The following is a 10,114-nucleotide window of genomic DNA, read 5'->3' as shown; positions in this document are numbered from 1 at the left end:
TTGCACAGTGCTTTGACAATGATAAAGCAGAGAGCTATTTGCACAGAGAACGCATTACTAAATAACTAACTGACTCTAATTTCAGACATTTATAATTTGTGATTGCACATGTGTTAATAAAAGCAGAACAGGTCCCTACTGATCCTGCAGATTTACTAAAGTAAGCTCATGGCCTCCTTTTACTTCTTCCTTTCAGGTAGGGCCATGAAAGATCTGTATTGTTGTTATATGCCATCAGTGATGTAACTTAAAGGAGCATAATCTGTTTTGATACCTTATCCTTTAAAAAGGAGAGAGGTGGACAGGGGGAAAGGAAACTAAACCCAGAGTCAATGCTTCCAAGTGCTAAGAGTTGGATAATGCTAAGCTTCAATTAGTACGCTTCAATTAGTCATGTAGAAACTTTGGGAAAGACCTTGAAATCAGATCCACTAGTTCTTTTTGTTTTACCAAGGCAGTCCAAAAGGGGTGAGGTGGGAAAGGGCTGTAGGCAGTGAGAGATGAACAAATACCTGAAAAGCACATGGACATTCATTCAAACAAAAAGCATTATTTGTGTCACCTGCAATTTCGCAGGAGCTTATCAGCCAGTAATGCCTGTTTCAAAGTCTACAGCATCAGCATCAGATACATCCAAGAAGTGGATGGCTAAGGGTGGCCGCGTCATTGCTCTCACCCATTGCCTTTTTGTGATATATATGCCACAGCAGGAAGTGTCAACACCTCCTTACTACTAAATCTATGCCTAATTCACTGACCTTGTACTTGACCTCACTATGAATTTGCATATAGTTGTTTGGGTTTTTTTGCACACGCTCTAGGTATGTGCAAGTCTTGAGCTCTGGCCCAAACCTCTGAGGCCTTCCACTTAAAGACGACTTCCCCAAAAAGCAGCAAAAGCCTTCATAGCCCGTAAAAACACAGCTCAGGTATTCTCTTTGGAAGTGAGCTGTACTGATTTGAAGCCTCAGGCTGAGAAGTGAATCGACGCTTGGTTGAAGTGGAAGACAGGTTTCACCAAGGATAAGCAAACAATACATAAATTGTTAGCTCTTGGTGGCAGCTGGGAGAGACAGGAGAAAAAAAAATGACTAACATCAATTGGCAGGCAGTTTTAGAGAGGGTGCTCTCTTACAGTACAAAGTCCTAATACAGTACGGACTTGATTTCCAATAGAAACTATAGATGTTATCATAACACGTCTCATAAAAGCAAGCAGGACAGAAGTTCAAAAGATACTGAATGAATTTGTAATGGAAGGAATAAGTATTAGGTTACACTGGATTTTCTACCCTTTATTAGAAGTAACATACCATTAAGCAAATCTTCAGCAAATCACACAGCTAAACTGAACATTTTGGTATATTTACAAATAAAATAAAAGAAATTCTAGGCAATCTGCATAAGAGCTTGAAATCATGAATGTAATACAGAAAAAAAAGCAGTCAAAAGCCATAGTTTATTGGGCTGTTTGTTTCTTAACCTAGGTTTTCAGAACTTGTGAAGTTATAATTACTGCAGAGTGTAAAGCAGCGATTAATCCCATATACTTAATGCAGTAGGGCTCTTGTATTATTTTCTTTAAAACACATAAATTGTGTGAGAATGTACCATTTGTAAATAACTGCTGTTTTCACAGTATATAAATCAAAAGCCTATAAATTGCTAGAAGCTATAGTTTCAAGAAGATGACTTTAAAGACATGAGTTTCATTTTTTAATACGTTAGCTGGTCAACTGCTTTTAGAAACAGTTTTAATTTGGACAGTATGCACTGATTAAGAAAAACAGTTTTATATCATTGCCAAGACTCTAGATGGACATGTATTTGCTTATATAAGCCATTTCAAACCTGAACGACTCAGGTTAAATGTTGATATAGTGTTACGGTTTGAGAAAACCCATAACAATTTATTGTCATTTAGACAATTATTCTATTACACGATGACCCCTCCCCACCCAGGAAGGGGAATTGGGGAAAACAAGGAAACACGTGGGTTGAAATATAAATAGATTTAATAGGATAAGACTAAATAATTAACAATAATAATAAAGAACTAGTACTGTTCTCGATACTAATAGCCAATTCTATCAATAGGAAGCTGGGCACTCCCAGCAGTGGCCAACTAGCATTAGACACTGCAAGTGCTATGGCTTCAGGAGGAAGGAAAGGTCTCAGGGGTCCAGCACCAGGACAAGAAGTTCTCCGGACCGCTGCCATCAAGGGAGAGACAGACTATGCAGCAAACTTTCTAATTTATATTAAATGTGACGTGTATGGTATGAAATAATCCTGTTGGCCAGCTTGGGTCAAGTGCCCAAGCCCCGCTCCTCCTCATCCCTGCACCTGGCAAAGCTTGAAAATACCGAGACCTTCAATCCCACATAGCCTAGCTGGCTGTAAAGCAAATATTTTCATGAATTCAGACACTAGAGTCTTACAAAAGTGCAGTTTTCCCCAGCATTAGAAGAGAAGCTAGTCCTGTGTCGCTCAAACCAGGACACATAGCCAAGTTCTCCTTAAAGCCTAAGAGTTTTACCATTGACATTCCGAGTGGCAAACTTAGAGGAAATACCAAATGATCCTCCTCTGCATTCAGAAACCTACACTATTCCTATTCAGATGTAAATCTGTCCAAAGTTCAAGGTGATTTGAGTCCCATGATTCTTTATCCCTATTTTTCGTGAGACTGACTACAGAAGAAGGAAACAGTGGAAGAGCTCTGTCAAGGAAATAGGGCAGAGACTACACCTTGGGAACTATATTGTTATTTCATGAATACTTATGGCATGAAATGTTCCCTTTGGAATCTATTTCCCCGCAGCACACATGAGCCTGGAGAGAAAAAAAATGGGCACCTTAAAGGTTCATTAGGAGAACCAGCCACTATTTTGTCAAAGCCAGCAGAAACAACGCTAGTTTGAATATGAATAATAAGCCCCCAGCCCCTCTGCAAAATGAACACATACATATACACACACAAAAATAACGTCCCCTTGAGTTTTATACCAAAACCACCCATTTGTATCCAATGCTAGGTAACAGTCCAATTTTAAAGTGGATGAGGGAATTTCCTATGGGAAAACAATGTCCAGACAGACATTCACAAAATCCCTACAAATCAGTTACTAGCTGTAAAAGACAGCTCATCTTCCAGGTTTAAAACTAATGTGGGAATAGGAAACCAAAAGACAATAATTAGAAATGCCATCTAATTAGTCTAGAATTTATGGTTTCACCTGGTATCTCTGGCAAAACCACCATGCTCACTCTGAGCCCATTCATCCAAATATAGTTTAAGACTGGAAGTACGTGGTCAGCACCAAAGACAATATGCAGTGAACAGTTTTACATCCTCATGAGGTTAAAAGTCCCATGTCAGGAAGAAGTATGCAACCGTATTTCCAATACCCATTATTTTCTTGTAATTGGAAACCTGTTCTGTTAAGCTCTGTATTCAGTAGTGGATTTGGAGGTTCTTTTCTTGTTTTCTCTCCTTTTCTTTAAAGAAAATGCAAAAAGCTTATTAAACAGAGAGAATCTTGTTGCCTGGTATTTAAAGCCACAAAATGTGCTTTTAGGTTAACAATATAACATTACAGATTAGCACCACTACCAATTTTGAAGCAAAGACTGCAAAATCCAAGTTTTAACAAGTTGTGAACAAGATAGGATAGACAAAAACCGTCTACATCACCAGAGTAGTGGGTTTTGACAGAACAGCAGTGATGGGAAGCAGAACCTGCTGGGGATGTTCTTGAAGGATAGCTGATGTACGTATCACAGTCTTAAGCAGCTGGTTCTATTCAGCTGCCTCACACACGGACCTTGTAAGTGCCCAGGAACAGGTTCCAAATTCTGTTCCTGACACTAGCTGTAATTATACGAATATATCGCCCCATTATGGCTATTTAATGTTTTGAAGTATGTGATATCCTGGGACTAATGCACTTAAGCACTGGAAGTACAGAATAGCATATTACAGAGTGTACTACTGGTCTGCAATTCCGCTTGAATTTACTAGTGCCAGTTTTTCCAGACTTGAGAAAAAGTGTTCTTAAGGGCACGCATCCTGATTTATTCCCTCTGCTCAGGGCCTCAGATCTGCTTCTGTTGCATTCAATCACACCAAAGACAACAAACAAAAACAGGCTGTAGCTGGCGTTCAGCATAACAAGCAGCTACTTATCATAAGATGGGCATTAGCAATGGGGAGGGTGATTATTCCCACATCGCAGATATGGAAACTAAAACCCATGCTCAATACATCATGTAGATGGTAACAATGGAAGCAAATCCACGTGCTCCCAGAATCTACACAAGTCTATAGTTATCCCAGTGCCTGAGCTTGTGTTGCTTTAGCAGCATTAGCCTTGGGCAACCAAGACGAGCCTCTTATTGCTGTTTCATTTGTGTCCACATTGCTACTAATTCATTTATGAAACATTTATTTGTACTGATACTAGTGGCTCATTCTATTTTTCTGCAAAGAAACAAAAGGTATCCCCTTAAATGGCACCTTTCTACCACAACTCCTTCCTCTCCTTCTTCCTGATACAAGACAAGGCTCTTAGGACAAGGCTTATCAAGAATGGTAAATCTTGGCTAAGGCCACACACATACAGATTCACCGGAATTTGTTACTGAAGTATATCCCAGAGAAAAAAATAATTAAACAAAATACAAGAACAAATTCATTTCTATTTGCAAGGATTTGCATATTCACAATAATTCGTAAGCACTACTTTAGCAATTAACCACAAAATCTTTATGCCTGAGCACTCCTTGAGGCTGAGTACTCTACAAAGTAAAGCAATTTAAAAAAAACAAACCTTCAACATCTTGAGTAGACATTGACACAACAGTTCAAGCTAAACATGGAAGACACTGATTATTTCCCTTAAAACTATGTTAATTAAGCAATATTAACGCTAATCAATATGTGTTGTCGCAGTCTGATACAACAAAACCACTACATTTTTCCCCAAGTCTATATTAATTCACACAGTGACAAACCCTTTCTTTTGAAACCCCTTGGAAATCAGTAATTTTTATATCACTGCAGTTACTATTGTTCGGTTACTGTCTTATTGTTCAGAAGGCAACATAAACAGAGTGGATTTTCCATCAAAACTAAAACTAAGCAGCTAGGTAAGTTATCCAGGGTTTCACAAGCATTGCTACTCACAGCTCCAATTGCAGTTGGTGAGATTCTTCCTTGCATTTAAGATATTTAAGTGTGTTGAATCCCTCCTACCCCCAAATATTTGCAAACAGCTTATAAAGACAATGAAACCTGTTTGACTAGTGATGAAATAACCGTTGTGGTCTGTGAAGTTCACATTGATAAATATACAGCTGATACTTACAAACTAAGAAGGATAAACTCTAGCATGCTTTCTCTTCTACATCCTACTAAAAAAATTTTAAAAATGCCAAGAGCATCAACAATAGCGATAGCGACTTTTTTCCTTTCAACATAAATTTTTTTATTAAAATTTTGAAATAAATTTTTGAAAACAAATTCAAGATTTATCACTTAAAACTAGCATATTCCAGAATTAGCAAGAGACAAAAAAATCTGATAAAGCAGCATTTAAATCCTAGATACTTTAAGAATGAAGACATTCTAAGATAAAAATCTTAAAAATTACACGTCTCATCACTTTTCAAGGTATTACTTCAAATGGCCACTTTTTTTTTGGCCATATGTTCTAAACTTCCTTTATCCTTTCAAAGAAGAGTATTTTATAACCACCAAAACGGAAAGGTGATAAACCTACTTGGCACAACTCCAAAAAAAATCAGTACTAGTCTGAACTGGGAGATACATACGAAGAGAAAGGTAGTGAAAATTAAAATATACCTAATATTTTTCCTCCAACAAGGAGACTAGTTCAATTACATACTAAAATCACTGAACCACTGTGCTTAGAAAATAAATGACAAGGAACATGAGAAAATTTCAGCATTTTGTCAACCGTTGAATTTGCGCTATGTTTTCCCCACTCCCCCAACCCAATATGTTATTTGTCTCCTCATTGCCTACAATAATTTAGGGGCATAAGTTGATAAGCACACTTCACATAAATAACAAGGTATTACTTTAAAAATGCATTCAAGCTCAAAGACAGATACAAATATTTGGTTCAGCAAGAAGGAAAAAATTGAATTCACATTAAGGCACATTCTTCACACAAGCTGTTAGATCTTAACAAACGCTTAACAGTGTACTAGATCAAGCCTACCCGTATGCATTTGAGCTTTCTTCAGGGAGGTGGTGGATTCACCGTCCCTGGGGGTGTTTGAAAAAAGGGTAGATGTAGTACTTAGGGACATGGTTTAGAAGTGATTTTTGTCAGGGGAGGTTAATGGTTGGACTTGATGATCTTAAAGGTCCCTTCCAACCTCAGCAATTCTATGATTCAGAGAATAAAAAAAAAACAAACAAACAAAAAAAAAAAGGAGCTCAGAATGAATCCAAGTAATTTCACTGAAAACAGATAAGGTGAAGGAAGCCTGTTCTCCTGCAGAATACAGCAATACTTACTTGTCAGGTTCCGAACTTCAGTCACTTCCAACAAGTTCTCAGTTTATACAATGATGTGGCACCACTAGGGTCTTGCTGCGTTTGGAAGACAACAACATTTCATACTTAATGTAAATACTTCATACAGTCTCTAAAACTATTTCACAGAAGCTACAGAAAGCATGGGAACAGAGTAAACCACCAGAGAGTATCAACTCCATTTCATTGCTGTAGGAAAGCGACCCACAAAACAAGTAACTTGAGCCTCAAATTCCACTGGTGTTACAATCCCCATGTTTTCAGGTTTCCTATATAGCTTCCTACATGGCAAAGGTCAGATGACCTAGTCCCAGCCGATTTCATTTAACAAGGGTGGAGCCAAGGTGGACCTTGTGGAATAGGCTCATCTACTTGGCTACAATGTATTTCAAGGTCGATTGACTGTGTTTTGCTACCAATAGAAATAACCTAAGAAGGAGCTTAATGATTAGATTTGACCCAATTAATTAGCTCCAAAAAGGTACACCAGAATCCTATTTCTCTTAGTCATTCTATAAGGAAAATTTACATTTTGTCTATGGTGAATAATTGACCTTAAAGGCAAAATTGTAATTGTGAGTTTGTCAAGTAAGAACAGATAAAGAAGATAGTAATCAGAATCACTTTTCTTGACATCAGCATTATTTAGATTTGCTTTTCTGAGATCTCTGCTCTGAGACTTGGAATATTCTTGATATTCATATACTGTAGAACTAGAGATTTAAAGAAAAATTAAACAAACAGGCACAACTATGAAATTATTAGGAAAAGTATTTCACTTAAGTTAGCAATGAGAAAAATTTCTAAAAGATGAAATAGCTATTCTAAGGAAACGGGATACCAATCTACTTACATAAATTACTAAGCTTGATCATGGGGTAGAATTAACTGAGAAAAATGGGTAAATGTGGTGCATTCTAGGCCAACTGTGCAAAAAATAATGACTCTTACCTCGTTATAGAGCCATATTTAAATGTTTTGCAGTTCTTCTGAGGTGGGGAGTATGTCATCAAACATATAAAAATCCACTTAGCTGCTGAAGTACCTGAAAAGACAGACAGTAGTTTGAATATGCCTTCACTAGAATTACATCAGCAACTGATGGAACCATGGGGTGATCTATACCTCCAAAACATAAAATTTTGTTATATGCTCTGCACCAATGAACCTTAGTTTGGATTTTCTCCCAAAAGAATAATTAATATTTGCATGAATTTCACAAGTAGTGTTTATTTCCATCTCTCATACTGCTTCTGGACTACTTCAACTACAAGAGATGACGGGAATGGAGGGCTAGGAGGAAGGGCTTCAAGAAATTCCTAGTTCAGCGCTCTCTGAAAGCCTTCCTCTCTGCCTTCTGGCCAGAACCTATAGGATAACTTTGTAGTTACTCTATTACATTGCCTAAAACAGATGCACAGTAATTACTTTGCCTTTGTACCTTGCCTAGTATGTACCTTCCAGAGCAGTAACCCAGAGCAAAAGGGGCTGGAAGGCTGCATCCGACTACCTGTGTCTTCTGCGGTGGCCCCAGGTGAACGTGATTATTCAGGCCACAGTGGTGGCCTCTGCTGTTGCATGACCTCTAGGCAACTTTCAGTGCTACAAGAGCAAAGCTGTGTTGCTTGTACTCCACCAAAGCTGGGGGAGTATGAACAGACACCTGCTGGGATACGGTAGATGCTGTTTCCAGTTTGAAAAGGAGAGGACAGATCCACAGCTGACATGTTGATTATAGAGCCTTCATTCACTGATGTTGAACTTTGGATGCTTTTACAAATTACTAAAAAATATGTAGGTCTCAGGAAAATGCAGCATAAATATTATCCAAGAAACTAAAGCAAAAGACATGGTTTCTGTGATAGAAAAATGCTATTAAAAAGTCAAATTTTATTTTTTTTTTCCAGAGAAGAACGTCAAGGAAGTTAGAAATGGCATAAGGGTCTAGACCTGATTCAAATTTGTAAAGCTTTTGTATAATGATGAACAAAGCACCTGCAGTTTCATTCTCCTTAGTGATTTAATGACTACTTGGAGAATGAACACAATTCTTTTTTTTAAGTTTCTTGGCTTCTGTCTTTAACGCAATTAGCCGAAAAGTGAATAGGTCTGCAAAGAAAAAGCAGGTAGCTTTGATTTTGTCAAGAGAGACACCAATTGTTTTTGAGTAAGCCTTACATAAATCACAGACATACTACCTTTCTTTTTTCTTAAGAGGTCCAGTGTTGCCAATGCTGTCTGTACAGGCTTCTTAAAATTGTGCCACGTGCAGAAAACTTGGAATTATTCCACTCCAGTGCAAGACAACTGGTTTACCTAAGTTTCCTCCATATAGGCATTAGTAAAAGGATTTTAATGAGTAATCATTACTGTTTGAGACAAAACTAACATTAATCCTGCCTAACAAATATTTCTCTTTGCCTTCCAGTAATCTGAATCTTAAACACACATTAAAAAGGTGAGAAAATCCATTTCTCTGTGTTCTTTGTGAACTCCTCTACCTTGTGTGTATTTAGAAAGGATATATTGAATTCTTTTAGTTTTAATGACATAGGTTCAAAACTAAATTTTCCCTGTAATGCTGTGATGATCTTTCTATAGAGATGTTCTATTATCTAACATAGCTTTCCATGCTGACTAATGAAGCTTGGTACATTAAAGTACAAAATGCTTTATACTGCTTTTAACATACTGTATGCTAACTGATTTCTAGAAAGTTTCGTATCTTTCTAGAATCCAAATCAAACTGTGTGGTGAACTAAACAATTTGAGGTTTGAATACCTCTTCTTTGACTGCTCTCCTTGCTGCATCAACATGCTGAGTTTATGTTCCGTAATCATCACCTGTCTCAGCATTTCTATTCATTTTTTACTGGCAGGCAAAATAAATTTAACCTAGAGATGAACAGTGAGGTGCACAGGAGACAGTGACTCCTAAAAACTACATTTAGATCAAGAGATATGAATGTCAAATTTTGATCTCCTAGTGGTCCCCTTGGAAAGTGAACATAGCAGTTTCTATTCCATATCTGCAGTAACAGAACCTACTGGTTTGGCACACTTCATAGTTTTCATTGTGAACTGTTCTACTTTAAATTTCTAAATGCATTAATTCAAATATTTTTTCATTCCTTTCTGAAATCTCTTTAATACTTTTTGTTACTACTTTCTGTTAACAACTGACAATGCTACTTTTCCCGATCTGCAAATGTTTGCCTTACGTCAGCATTCCCACCCAAATTCCCCTATTGCGTGCTACCATAAATCTCAGTTCTTGGTGTTTAAAGGTGAAGGTGAGCATCTATGTCCAGATTCTCAGTGGTATCTGTGTATTAATTTCCAACGGCCTTTGGTGAATGAACAGAGTTGACAAATTATATCAGGGACCGTTCAAAATCTGACCCTACAGCCTCTGACTGCAGTATTTATTTAGGTTGCATATAAACTATACGCATATAAACTCCTGGGTCCGGAAGCACTCACCACTCAGGTCAAGAACTTGTGTACACCTGGCTCTTAGACTGCAGTGGAAATGTTTACTGTTCA

General features: G+C 37.6%; 1 long non-coding RNA gene across 1 annotated transcript in view; it reads right to left on the bottom strand.

The window, feature by feature from the left end:
* Nucleotides 1–948: 948 nt before the first annotated feature.
* Nucleotides 949–10,114, bottom strand: part of LOC141747041 (uncharacterized) — a 37,791-nt gene continuing 28,625 nt past the window's right edge. Inside the window, exons 2-4 of the long non-coding RNA XR_012588576.1 lie at nucleotides 7,520–7,613; nucleotides 6,551–6,625; nucleotides 949–1,063 (exon numbers count right to left, since the gene is read on the bottom strand). This is a non-coding gene — a long non-coding RNA (uncharacterized LOC141747041). The remainder of the gene's footprint in view (nucleotides 1,064–6,550; nucleotides 6,626–7,519; nucleotides 7,614–10,114) is intronic.

Source organism: Larus michahellis, chromosome 1, assembly GCF_964199755.1.
Source record: "Larus michahellis chromosome 1, bLarMic1.1, whole genome shotgun sequence".
Lineage (NCBI taxonomy): Eukaryota > Metazoa > Chordata > Aves > Charadriiformes > Laridae > Larus > Larus michahellis.
This window is presented reverse-complemented; position numbering and strand designations above follow the sequence as displayed.